Source organism: Protopterus annectens, chromosome 13.part0 (genome assembly GCF_019279795.1).
Source record: "Protopterus annectens isolate FY-2018-M chromosome 13.part0, PAN1.0, whole genome shotgun sequence".
NCBI lineage: Eukaryota > Metazoa > Chordata > Ceratodontiformes > Protopteridae > Protopterus > Protopterus annectens.
Genome location: NC_056747.1, coordinates 49,118,752 through 49,133,003, shown reverse-complemented (window position 1 = coordinate 49,133,003; position 14,252 = coordinate 49,118,752). Strand labels below are relative to the sequence as shown.

General features: G+C 45.6%; 1 protein-coding gene and 1 non-coding gene across 2 annotated transcripts in view; both read left to right on the top strand.

Annotated features, from left to right (window-relative positions):
• ZNF414 (zinc finger protein 414) overlaps positions 1 to 14,252 on the top strand; it is a 1,162,011-nt gene that overhangs the window by 394,861 nt on the left and 752,898 nt on the right. The gene's annotated exons all lie outside the window — the stretch shown is intronic.
• TRNAG-UCC lies at positions 3,632 to 3,703 on the top strand. The gene has a single exon. It is a non-coding gene; the product is annotated as a tRNA-Gly (tRNA).

Here is a 14,252-nt window from a genome sequence, read left to right as displayed (position 1 = left end):
TACTCCACTTGTCACTGCTTTGAGGTCAGATTTGGAGTCTGCAACTTTTACAGTGTGGGTTCTGTCAGTGAGCCAGTTGGCAACCCATCTTGTGACATAGGGATTTGTACCTAGTTTAGTGAGTTTAGCTATAATTCCAGAATGGGGGATGGTGTCGAAAGCCTTGGCAAGGTCAAGATAGGCTGTGTGAACCACCTTACTCTCATCCACGGCTTTGGTGACTGCCTCAAAGAAGTCGATCAGGTTCAGGAGGCATGATCTGCCTTTCACAAACCCGGACTGGGTGGGATCCACAGTTTGGAGGTTACCATTGTCTTTGTTTATGAGTTCCATGATGATACGTTCCATGGCCTTGCAGACTAGGCTCGTCAGGCTAATAGGTCGATAGTTCCTGGGATCAGTGGTGGCTCCCCCTTTGTGGAGTGGGGTAACTGTTTCTGTGCACCATTCAGTGGGCACAAAGTCTAATGCGAGGCTATTATTGAACATGGTGCTTAAGTGGGGAGCCAGTTCGTTCTGAAGTTCATGTAAAACTGTGCCTGGGATGTTGTCCGGTCCCATGGATGCTGTGGTTTTGGCTTTAGAGAGTGCAGCTTTTACCTGTGTAGTTGTGATTACAGGGACTCTGCATTCTTCCTGTATAGATATGGGCCCTTTAGGGGGTGAGAGGGGGGTAAAGTTAGCACTGAACCGATCTGCCAGGATGTTGGCAATATCAGCTGGTACTGTAATTTTCGTGCCGTTGTGCTGTAACTCAGAGCAGATCTGGGTGTTGCCATCTAGATTCTTGACATAGCAAAGTCAAGCCCTCAAGCCAATTAGATAAACACACAATAAGCCTTCCACTACCAATTCCCAACTCGGATGGGTTGAATGAACCCTCTGCTCCCACCAGCGTGCAAAAAAACCCCCCTCTTAATGTAAAACGAACTGGTTTTGAGCTCAAGTGCAGTAAAATGCTTTACAACAAAATGCAAAATTCATGCAGTATCAGGAATCCTTGGAAATAAGTTCATAAACCCTAAGAAAAGTTCCCTAACACAGAAAAATGTATGCAAACATAGGAGAACTTGTACAAACACAGAAAAACTTTGCAAAGCTTACATATGTTTTGGCAAACTCATAACAGCTCTTGCAGTATTAGAGGAGGTTAGTAAATATCAAAATACTGTTAAAAGGATCTAAGAGCAGTACAGTAACAAATATATGGTATTTCTTTAACAGGTGCAGGCTGAAAAACAGTGATAAATTTAACCAAATTAATAAATGTAGCACAAAACTGTTAAATGGCTAGAGGAAGCCCCAAAAAAAAATACTTCGGCTTTTATAGGTCCACAGATGGTTTTAGATGAAATCAAGGCCTTGTAGTCACAGATGTGCAAGCCGGGCACAGGAAAACTCTGAACAAATGATTTTGTGGTTCATAATCTTGACCCACTCCAGAAACTTGAAGAATCAATATTTCTCTTGCCAGAAATAGCAGTTCTGGAAGGGTCAAGAGTCTGAATTAGCTCATCAAGTCACTCCTGTTGGGACTTCCAAGATGCCTGCTGACTGAGTAACAGCTTAATTTCAGCTATCCCAGTGTGAAAACAGAAACAGTGAATTTCTGTTTTTGGATAATTTTCAGTTACTGGCTAGCAAGTGCACTTCCTGGATGCCAGCAAAGAAGAAATTTAGATAAACGGGAAAGAAAATCAACCACCAAAGGCGAGGAGAAAACACTGGCTGGAGAGAATCCTGAAGCTGTTCAGCAAAAAGCAGTTCAAGCTCCAGCTTTGGCACAAGACATGACTTCCAGTAATCTGGAGGAAAGGTAACTCAAATGTGCTCAGTGCTGATTAAAACAAAGCACTAAAGGAATATATCAACTCAAGTAAGAAAAGGCAGAAAAAAGTGGGAAAAACTTTAAACATATTTAGATGAGCTGACAAATCTACAAAGATCAGAGGTCAAAGTAAGAAAAGGCTGGCTGAGTAGGAGACTGCTCAAGAAGAGATGTTTCAGAAAAAACTGCAAGGAACAGACTATCAGTTTTATGAAAACACAAATAAACAACTAGACTGGTATTCCACAGCAGGAGTTGTTAACTGCATGCTCCATACCTGGCCATGAGGAAGCAGCAAATACCTCCAATAGTAAAGATGCAATCCTACCAACAGAAAGAGTTTGATTCTGACAAAACTGAGGCAGAATGACAAAGTAATAAAAAGTTGGATACAGTAGTGTTTGTGGAAAATGATTACTCGCTGTACACCAAGCAGAATAGGAAATTTATTTTAGCAATTAGGGAATATCGAAGCAGTGTGATGTCCTTCAAGAATGCAACTGCAGTCATAACATATGGGTTGTCCTGCCTCAGGCAGCCCTCGGTCGGCCGAATTCCAAAGTCTGGGTCCGGCGTCTGCTGGTGTCGCCTCCTCTCCGACATCACAACGGCTGGAGTATAAAGGCATCGGCCGACGCCATCTTCTTCAGTCTTTCTTGCCTCGCGGTGCCCGAAGCAGAAGCAGTTCGCAAGTGCCAGTCGGTCAGCTCCTGTGTTTTCAGTACCGAAGTCATCTAAAAGCTAAGTACCCCATTGGGGAACATTTTTTCTTGCCTCAGCCGATGTCAGAACAAATTGAGAAAGTTAATAATTGTTTGTCTTGTGGTAAACAAATACCTCATAAGGACTTCCATTCTTACTGTCTTCCTTGCCTGGGCCCAGACCACGACGTCTCGGCCTGTGCTGCCTGTGCTTGCTTTAATAAGCGCACTCTCAGGCGCCGGGCAGAATTTGCTGAAGACTTTTTTGGCGAATCCTTCGCATATACCATGCTGTCGGATCAACAGACAGCTCAATTTTCCAAAAAACGGAAGGACCGGGACCGTCATCCTCGGCCCGCGTCCTCTACCGATACTACTCCTAGTCCCTCGGTCCCTGCGGAAGCGGTAATTCAGCCGCTCCAGGCCGACGACACAGCGTTAACTAGTCCTTCGGTCCCGGAGACCTCTCTGGTGCCGGTTGTTGATTTTCAACCGGATACTGAAGTTCTTGATTTACCCGACACCATTCCGGTGGACAAGGTCACTCCTGCACGTGGAGCTGCTAGGCCTCCTGTATCTATGTCCATCAAGGCCTTTGCACGTGCTAAGGCCGCCAGCCAAGCCAAGGCCCATCCTAAACCTGCTGTTCAGGCCCCCTCTTCTGATAAACAGATTATGTCCCTCGCTGCAGACCTTATTTCCCTTATCAGGGGGTCTCAGCCTCACCCAGACAGAGGTTCTCAGCCTCCTGCAGAGAAAAGGCCTAGAACTGAGCAGACTTGAAAACCTCTCTTCAGATGAGGCCTCTGGGGATTCTGAGCATTCAGATATTCAAGATGAATCCTTCCAGGCCTTTGAGGACTCTGATGCTGAGGAATCAATTCCCTCTGCCTCTCCTCCAGAGGATTTCTCTTTTGGTGAAGTCCTGCACTCAATGAGGGAACATTTCCAATGGCAGGGTCAGGAATTCTCTGATTCCAGGAAAAGGCTCCGTACCTTCCTAAAGCTTCCCCAGCACAGACCTTTAGCTATTCCTCCTGTGATGGATGTTTTGGATGATGTTTTCTCCGATTCCAGTGCTATCCCTGACTCTCTCCCAATAGCATTGGTGGTATAGTGGTGAGCATAACTGCCTTCCAAGCAGTTGACCTGGGTTCAATTCCCGGCCAATGCAAGAAATCTGTACATTCCCTGCTCCTGTCAAGCCAGACAGATATTACAGAGTCCCAGACACTCACAAACATCTGTTAAGGCCCACACCGTGGATTTAGAAACCATTTCACAGGGTCCCAAGGGAGTGGCTACCTCCACTGCCAAGAATCCTTTGCCAGCGGATAGGGAAGCCAGGTCTATGGAGCGATGGGGCAAAAAAGTTTATACCTCTACCACCCTAGCCATGAGGTCTCTTAACTGCCTTTTTTCATATGTTTCAGTACCAGGATTTTTTACTGGATGATTTACAGAAAAAGTTAGCCTCTCCTGAGCCTATTGACAGAAAGGCATTGCAGGATCACATACATAACACTCAGCAGGTTAACAATCATTTTCTTCAGTGTGGTTATGACGCATTGGAAGCTTCATGTAGGGCAGCTATGACTGGGGCTGTGATACGTAGACATGCTTGGTTAAAAGATCAGCCACTGCCAGACCATGTCAAAGTAAAGTTATTTGATGCACCTCTGGAAAAACAGAAGCTTTTTGGTGCTAATGCACAAGATGTGTTAAAGTCCATTGAGGGAAAAGCAAAGTCAGTTCAGACAGTCAAGGATTTCCTCCAGGTTCAGCCACCCAGATTCAGTAGAAACTGGCCTTCAAAGAATTGGTCCTTCCCAGACTCGGACAAGTTTCAAAGGGGAAAGAACAGGCGTGGCCGAGGCCAATACCGAGGATCCTACAGGGGACACCAAAGGCAACCTACAAATCAAAGAAGTGCTGCAGCCAGTACAGCTGCACCACAAGGACAATCACAATGACTTGACTTTCATACCGCCTACAAGGGCTCAGAGAGAAGAACCCTTGGGCGGAAAATTATCCTTATTCTCAAAGAACTGGCATATCTTAACCAAGGACAGTTGGATTCTGGATTTAATAGACAAGGGTTACAGATTCCACTTCCATACTTTACCTACAAGACAAGGCATGCCAAACCTGCCACACCATCAAAGGGCAGAGGCACTCATTCAAGTTTCAAAGCTATTAAGTATAAAAGCAATAGAAAAGGTACCTCCCCAGGAACAAGGCCAGGGATTCTATTCAAGACTGTTCCTTGTTCCAAGAAAGGAAAACAAATGGAGGCCTATACTGGACTTGTCTACTCTAAATACCTTTCTCATTGTGCCAAAGTTCAAAATGCTGACGATGTTCTTCGTCTCACATTGCTGCAGTCATAACCTGTGGGTAGTCCGCTGTCCTCGGTCGGCCCGAATACCAAAGAGTTAGGCTGACGTCTGTCATAGGCGCCCGGAGCTGACATCAGTACGTAGTAGTACTTAAGCGCATGACCGACGTCATATCCTCAGTCTTTCTTGCCGCATGGTCCGAAGCAGAAGCATCGTTTGCAAGTGCCGTTCGGCGTTCTGAAATTTTCGATTTCGAGTTTCAGACCGGAGACCAAGTTGGGCTAAGTACCCCGTTGGGGAAAACTTTTGTCTTTTCTTGCTTCAGTTGATCCGGATGTCAGAAAAAGTTAATAATTGTATTTCTTGTGGGAAACAGATACCTCATAGGGACTACCATTCTCACTGTATTCCTTGCTTGGGGCCTGAGCATGACGTTGTCGGGTGTCGCTTTTGCGCTAGATTTAATAAGCGCACCATTAAACGTAGGTTAGACTGTGCTAGGCTTGTTTTCGGTAAGCGGTGTAACTACAACATGCTGTCGGATCCTCCGACGCCCGCTACCGCAAAAAAGAGAAAAGATAAAGCTTTAAGGTCTAAACCGGAGGAGTCGTCCGTTACGGACACCAGTTCTATGGAAACCACGGTTGAATCTGCGGATCCAACCGAGGCCTCGGCTGAATCCCAGGGGGAGCCTTTACTTTTACAGGAGTTGGCCTCTCAGGAGTTGGGCCAGGCCGAGGGTGCTTCTCAAGTATCTATGGTTCCATCCTTACAAAAGGTTATTAGGCCTTCTACTTCTGTGACTAAAGGGCCTGCTAAGTCTAAATCTGGTTCTGCTGGTACGGGACATAGCCCTAGTTCTTCGGGTTCTGTTCCTAAAAAACATATGTTAAAAATGGCAGAGGATTTGATTACTTTGATTAGGGGTTCTATGCCCCCTCCTGAGAAGAGGCCTAGGGTGGAGACAGAATTAGAGGGATTGGAGCATTCTTCAGATTATTCTGAGTCCTCAGCTGAGGATATTCAGGATTTTCCTTCTTATTCAGATTCGGAGGCAGAGGATTCTTGTCCTTCTGCTTCACCTCCAGAGGATTTTTCCTTTTCTGAAACCCTGCATTCCATGAGGGAGCATTTCAAGTGGGAAGGTCAGGATTTTTCTGATTCTCGTAAGAGGCTAAGGGAATTTTTGTTTTTACCACAACATAGGCCTTTGGCTATCCCTCCTGTTTTAGATGTTGTTCAGGATGTTTTCTCTGAGGCTTCTCTTAATCCTGATTCTTTACCCCCTGCCCCTGTTAAGCCAGACAGGTATTACAGAGTCCCAGAGGCTCATAAATATTTGTATAAGAGTCCCAGGGCTGACCCGGAAACTATTATTCAAGGGCCAAAGGGTGTCAAGGCTTCTGTGGTTAAGAATCCAGTTCCTTTGGACAAAGATTCTAGAGCTTTGGATAGGTGGGGGAAAAAGTGTACACCTCTTCTACGTTAGCTATGAGGGCTTTAAATTGCCAATTCCATATGCTGAAGTATCAGAACTTCCTGTTAGGTCAATTGAAAGCTAAGGTAGATGCTTTATCTGAGGGTATAGAGTGCAAGGAATTGCAAGACTTGGTTCATGCTTCTGATCAAGTTGGTAAACATTCTTTGCAGTGTGGCTTTGATGCTATTCAGGCTTCTTCCAGGGTGGCTGCTACTGGTTCAGTTATTCGTAGACATGCCTGGCTTAAGGATCAAAATTTGTCAGAGCATGTGAAAGCTAGGATTTTGGATGCTCCTCTCCAATCTGAAGTTCTTTTTGGTTCTCCTGTGGAGTCAGTTTTGAAAAAGATGGAAGAGAAAGCTAAGTCGATGCAGACGGTTAAGGATTTTTTGCAAGTGCAGCCCCCTAAATTTAGCAGGAATTGGCCTGCAAGAGGATGGTCCTACCCTTCTTCGGATTTTCAGTCCAGGGGCAGGTCTAGACGTGGTAGGGGTAAGACTCAAGCTCAGGGTTCCTTCAGACCTAGGACTTGGAGTTCTCCTGCACAATCTTCTGGTGAGGGCAGGGGTCAGCCTTTTCGTAAACAGACCCAATGACCTGTATTTTCTGCTGCCAGACCCTTCTTGTCTGGCAGCTCCTCTAGGGGGAAAGTTGGCGCTTTTCAAACAAAATTGGCATTTGGTCACTCAGGACAAATGGGTGTTGGACATCATAAATCAAGGTTACAAGTTTTATTTCCACACTTTTCCTCCTTTCAAAGGCATGCCAGATGTACCTCCTCAGCAAAGGCTGGAGGCGCAGGAACAAATTTCTTTGCTTTTACAGCTGGGAGCAATCCAGGTGGTTCCTCCGTCAGAAGTAGGCCTAGGGTTTTATTCTCGCCTTTTCCTAGTGCCAAAGAAAGGAAACACTTGGAGGCCAATTCTGGATTTGTCCATTCTCAATACGTACTTAGACATTCCAAAGTTCAAGATGTTAACTTTACAGCAACTTCTGCCTTTGCTAGGCAAAGATCACTGGATGGTAACTCTGGATCTCAAAGAGGCCTATCTTCACATTCCTATCAGGCCCAGTTGCAGGAGGTTTCTGAGATTCCGGGCTGGTTCTTCTCATTATCAGTTCTCTGCATTGCCCTTTGGTTTATCTACTGCGCCCAGGGTGTTCACAAAGGTTCTGGCTCCTGTAATAGCATTCTTCAGACTGAGGGGAATTCAAATTTATCCTTATCTGGACGATTGCCTGATTCTGGCTCAAGACAAAGACAAGTTACTTCAGCATCTGCAGTATGTAATGGCAGTTTTAAGGTGCCTAGGGTATTCTGTGAACGAAATAAAGTCCAGTCTAGTACCCTCTCAGGACATGTGCTTTCTGGGTGTGAGACTGAATACAGCCTCTCAGATGGCTTTTCTGACCCCGGACAAACAAAGAACTCTTCACCTATACTTCCAGCAATTATCAGTACAGTCCAGGCTGACTGCAAGGACAGTCCTACAAGCCTTGGGGTTCATGGCATCTTGCATTCTAGTACTTCCCAATGCCAAACTGCATATGAGGAAGCTTCAATGGTATCTCAAAAGCGTATGGACTCAACACTGCCACAATTTGGACACTGTCATTCGAATAATACCTTGCATCCAGAAGGAATTTTTGTGGTGGGCACAGGAATGTCACCTAAACAAGTGACTCTCTGTGATCCGGCCAGAGGCGAGTCAGATCATAACGACGGATGCCTCAGAACTAGCTTGGGGAGCAGACTTCAATGGGAAATGGATTCAAAACACGTGGCCTCCCAGACTACAGCATTTGCATATCAACATGAAGGAGATGCTAGCAGTCCAGTTTGCCCTGTTGGCTTTCAAGGGCCTACTTCAACCAGGACAGGTGTTGATTCGAACAGACAACACTACAGTCATGTGGTACATCAACAAGCAAGGGGGAACCCATTCTTACCCTCTTTGCAGACAAGCAATGATTTTGTGGGAGACTGCTCTAATTTTGCACATTTCTCTTCAAGCTCGGTTTTTGCCAGGAGCACAAAACTCCCTAGCAGATGTCTTGAGCAGACATATGGTGGACCCCCACGAGTGGAAGTTGGATTCTCAGGTGTTCCAGCAGTTGACAATGGCTTGGGGAACTCCAGACATAGATCTGTTCGCTTCCCCTCTAAATTTCCAACTACCAAAGTTTTGCACAAAGATGTTTCACCCAAAAGCTTGGAGAGTGGATGCTCTATCCTTCAGTTGGAACAACCTTCACGTCTATGCCTTTCCCCCTCTGCCTCTTCTTCCCAAGGTACTCTTGAAAGTCAGGCGGGACAAGCCTTGCATGATTCTAATAGCACCAGATTGGCCATGTCAGCACTGGTATCCCTTGCTGAGGAGTTTAATTCAGGAGCCTCCTTGGCCTTTGCCACAGCTTCCTCACTTGTTGACCCAGTCAAGCAGTCATTTGCTCAATTTCAGAGTGCAGTCCCTACATCTTACAGCCTGGCGAATTCTGTTTTAGAGCCTGTGGGATCCCAGCTTCCTCAACAAGTTTTGGATGTTCTGTTGGAAGCTAGGCGGCCTAGCACCAGAAAAGTTTATGCTGAAAAATGGAGAAGATTTTTTCTTTAGAGCACAACAAAAGGCTTTGATGTCTCTGGGCCTAATTTGAGTTTTACTCTACAGTACCTCACTGAATTACTGGACAAGGGTTTGTCTTTTTCCTCTGTGAAGGTTCATGCTGCAGCTATTTCTGCTCACTATGATGGTGACCCTCCTTTATTTTCGCATCCTTTGCTTAAACAATTTCTTAGAGGGGCAAAAAATATAAGACCCCCACGTAGGGCTCCTACTCCTTCCTGGGATCTCAATTTTGTGTTGGAGAAGCTTACTATGCCTCCTTTTGAACCTGCAGCTACGTCTGACTTGAAGTTTTTGTCTTGGAAGACTGTTTTTTTGTTGGCCATTACTTCTGCTAGGAGGGTATCTGAATTGCAGGCTCTAATGGCAGTTGAACCTTTTCTGATATTCCATAAGGATAGAGTTTCCTTACGTACTAACCCTACTTTTATGCCAAAAGTGATTTCTAATGTGGCTTTGAACCAGTCTATCCATTTGCCTACTTTTTATGCTGATCCTCAAACTAAAGGGGAAAAAGTCTTGCATTCGTTGGATATCCACAGACAGTTACGTTACTATTTGAGCAGAACTAAGGAGTCCAGACAGACTCAACAGTTATTTGTTTCTTTTGCTTTGAGTTCTCTAGGGAAAGCTGTGTCAAAACAGACTATTTCAAAGTGGATTGGTAACTGTATTGCTTTTTGTTATTCCCATCATGGGAAGAATGTTCCGGCTGGGATCAGGCCTCATTCTACTAGGGCTACTGCTACATCTACTGCTTTTCTGAGGGGTGTAGCTACTAAAGATATTTTGGAAGCAGCTACTTGGAGTTCAGTTCACACTTTTACCAAGCATTACCATCTCCCTCTTTATTCTAAGTCCAGGGCTGGGTTTGCCACTGCAGTTTTACAGGGCATGTTAGCAGCCCCTAATGCCTTTTAGTTTGCCAGCCTCCCTTTTTCCTTTGCTTTGGGATTCTACCCACAGGTTATGACTGCAGCAATATGAGATGAAGAACATAGTACAGTTTTGTACCTACCATAAATGTAGATGTTCGAGGATCCACATTGCTGCAGTCCTATTTTCCCTCCCTCCTTCCCCCTCTGTTGTTGGGGTGGTTGTTGGGGTTGTTGTGCCTTGGGATGACTGTTATTTTTTCCCTTTCTGGTTGTTGAGCATTTCTTTATAGAGGCATTCTGACATCTGGGGCAAGAAAGACTGAGGATATGACGTCGGTCATGCGCTTAAGTACTACTACGTACTGATGTCAGCTCCAGGCGCCTATGACCGACGTCAGCCTAACTCTTTGGTATTCGGGCCGACCGAGGACAGCGGACTACCCACAGGTTATGACTGCAGCAATGTGGATCCTCGAACATCTACATTTATGGTAGGTACAAAACTGTACTTTACAGCAACTCCTTTCCATGCTGGGCAAGGGGTCTTGGCTGGTCACTTTGGACCTCAAGGAGGCATACCTGCATGTCCCAGTCAGACCAAGCTGCAGAAGATACCTCAGATTTCTTGCAGGGACAGAGCACTATCAATTCTCAGCATTGCCGTTTGGCTTATCTACTGCGCCCAGAGTGTTCACGAAATGCCTGGCATCAGTAGTGGCACACTGCAGACTCCAGGGAATTCAAATATACCCCTACCTGGACGACTGCCTCATACAAGCAGACAACAGACAAACCTTAATAAAAAACTTGGACTATGTCATGCAATTACTACAGGCCTTGGGATACACAGTCAACGTTCAGAAATCAAGGCTACTGCCATCCCAACAGATTATTTTCCTAGGAGCCAAACTGGACACACAAACATAAATGGACTACCTCACAGAGGAAAAACAACAGCAGTTACTAGAGTACTTCAAAGGCCAGCACAGCTCTCCCAGCTGACTGCAAGGAAACTCCTGCAGGCCCTGGGGTTCATGGCATCATGCATTCTTCTGATACCTTTGGCAAGACTTCATATGAGAAAGCTGCAATGGTATTTGAAAAGCTTATGGTCCCAACACAGCCAAAGCCTAGAGGACGTTATCCCCCTTATTCCATGCCTGCAAAAGGAATTCTTGTGGTGGGCTCAAGCAGGTCAATTAAACAAAGGCATGTCTTTCAACAGACTTCAGGCAGGTCAAATAATTACAACAGACGCCTCAGATCATGGATGGGGGGGCACATGGAGGGCAGATGCGTTCAAGGTCAATGGACACCAAAGGAAAGACATCTGCACATAAACCAAAAAGAGATGCTGGCAGTGATACATGCAATCGAGAGTTTCGAATAATCACTGCAGCAAGGACATTTACTAATAAGGACAGACAACACCACTGTCATGTGGTATATAAACAAGCAGGGAGGGACTCATTCATACCCCCTCTGCAGACTAACAATGATTCTCTGGGAAAAAGCACTGAGTCTGAAGATACACCTGCAATCCCAGTTTGTGCCAGGCAAGGACAATGTACTGGCGGACAAGCTGAGCAGAAATTTCTTGGATCCACACGAATGGATGCTGCATCCCCACATTTTCTCACAAATAACAAAGACATGGGGAAGACTGGACATAGATCTATTTGCGTCTCACATGAATCATCACCTGGAAAAGTTCTGTACCAGGACCCACCATGCACTAGCCTGGACAACGGATGCTCTCTCCTTCAGCTGGAATTCCCTAAAAATTTATGCATTTCCTCCTCTACCACTGTTGACCAAGGTGATCCTGAAGATCAAAGCAGAACAACCAACAGGCATTTTGATAGCTCCAGACTGGCCAAAGCAACACTGGTACCCATTGCTGTTGAGCATAACTCGGACTAAACCGTGGCCTCTGCCCCTATGGCCCCTGCTCCTAACACAACACAACTACAGGACTGTTCACCAAAACCTGAAAACATTACATCTGACAGCCTGGAGGTTACTTTAACTCCTTCCGCTTCCAATCTTTCCAAGGCAGTTCAGGACATCTTATTGGAAGCACGCAGACCATCCACCAGAAAAGCCTATTCGGCCAAGTGGAAGAGATTCAGCATCTGGGCTGCCAACAGGGGTCAGGATACAACAGTACTGAGTATACCTCAGATATTGGAATACTTGGCAGAAATGTTTCATTCTGGACTCTCATATTCTTCCATAAAGATTCATGCCTCAGCAATCTCAGCAAGATACAATTGTGATCCACCAGTGTTCTCACATCCTTTGCTAAGACAGTTCCTGAGAGGGATAAAGAATATCAAGCCTCCCAGAAAACAACCAGTACCTGCATGGGACCTCAATTTTGTACTGGAAAATTATCTCTGCCTCCCTTTGAGCCAGCAGCAACCTCGAGATGCAATTTCTATCATGGAAAACGTTTTTCTATTGGCAGTCACATCAGCAAGAAGAGTCTCGGAGATACAGGCACTCATGGCAGTACCTCCTTTCCTCATTTTCCATCAGGACAGAGTCTCTCTAAGAACAAATCCTTCTTTCATGCCAAAGGTGATTTCCAGGGTGTCTCTAAATCAAGCTATTCACCTTCCTACTTTCTTCCCCAATCCTCAAAATAGAGGGGAAAGACTGCTGCATACCTTGGACATACACAGGCAACTACGCTACTACTTGGACAGAACTAAGGCCACCAGAAAGTCTGACCAGCTGTTTGTAGCCTATGCTGCTGGAATACAAGGAAAAGCAATCTCCAAGCAAACAATTTCAAAATGGATTGGACACTGCATCAGATTCTGCTATTCTTACCATGGAAAAAGTGTGCCAGCCAATATTAGGCCACATTCCACCAGAGCTATAGCCACATCCACAGCTTTCCTAAGAGGAGTGGCTACAAAGGACATTCTAGAGGCTGCTACATGGAGCTCCGTGCATACATTTACCAAACACTACAACCTGCCTTTATACTCCAGATTGCGAGCAGGCTTTGCTTCGGCAGTCCATCAGGGCATTTTAGCTACACCATCCTTTTCTTAGCTCCATCCACCCCCAGCTTGGCTATGGTATTCAACCCATATGTTATGACTGCAGTTGCATTCTTGAAGGACATAGTACAGTTTTGTACCTACTATAAATGTAGATGTCCGATAGATATGCAACTGCAGTTGGATTTTCCCTCCTGCCTTCCCCTCTTTTCCTTCATTTGGGTCCATTCCCCCTGTTCCTTTAGCTGGGGGTATCTCCTATGGTGTATCTATTTATTACTGTTGTGCATGTCTGGAATTGTTTATCCATTCACCAAATTTAGCCTTCCTAGCAGGGCACCTGGCATATGGGGCAAGAAACACTGAAGAAGATGGCGTCGGCCGATGCCTTTATACTCCAGCCGTTGTGACGGAGAGGAGGCGACACCAGCCGACGCCGGACCCAGACTTTGGAATTCGGCTGACCGAGGGCTGCCTGAGGCAGGACAACCCATATGTTATGACTGCAGTTGCATATCTATCGGACATCTACATTTATGGTAGGTACAAAACTGTACTTTATTCAAGCTGCTGTACCCAGCTGTCTTCAGAATATTTTTCCTGGATAATCAAAGTCATTTTTTTAATGCAGAAACTGTTAAGGAGGAAATAAAGAAGTTTGTCCAAGAAAACGTGAGCTGTCAAACACAGAAGGAGATTCTGCTACTTATTCTTCTGATAGTAAAGGCATAGAGAGACTATGCCAGTGAAACATTTTCCAATGTTCCAAAGGAAAATACTTGAGAGATAGAGAAAAGTGCAGCAGTTGACTATCCCTCGGTGAAGATGCCTATTTTGGTGATCTTTTGAAGGTACTTTGACAGCATGGGGGCTGGACTGCTGAAATGCCTTCTCCAGATCCAGTGGGGTCAGTGTTTGGGGGGGGGCCTTTGGGGTGTGCCCATCCACATCCTGCGTGGGTCCCCTCCGGAAGCACTTATTGATCTAGTGTCCCAACAGGTGTGGAAGGAGCCCGATGTGGTGGAACTGATCCACAAAAAGGCCAGCACAATACTCGCCCACCATAAGGCGTGGAGTAAGGGTTCCAGCTGTGGATCCTGTCATAGTGGTAGCGGCCACAAAAAAGGATATTTAAGAGGAGAGTTGCTTGTTCCATCCTCCAACTTGAGAGTGTTGAGTGTTGGACCACTTAAGTAATCATGCTTGCACCTCTACCACCTTCGTGTTAAGGGCATTAAATTATTTAGCTCATATGACCAGGCTTCAAAGGGACATCATGCCAGAAGTCTCCAGGGCAGTGAAAACACAGCAGTCCCCAGAAACCCAGAAGATTCTGGAGGCTTAACTGTCTACCCTCCAATCCATTTCTAACATATCCATTCATCTGC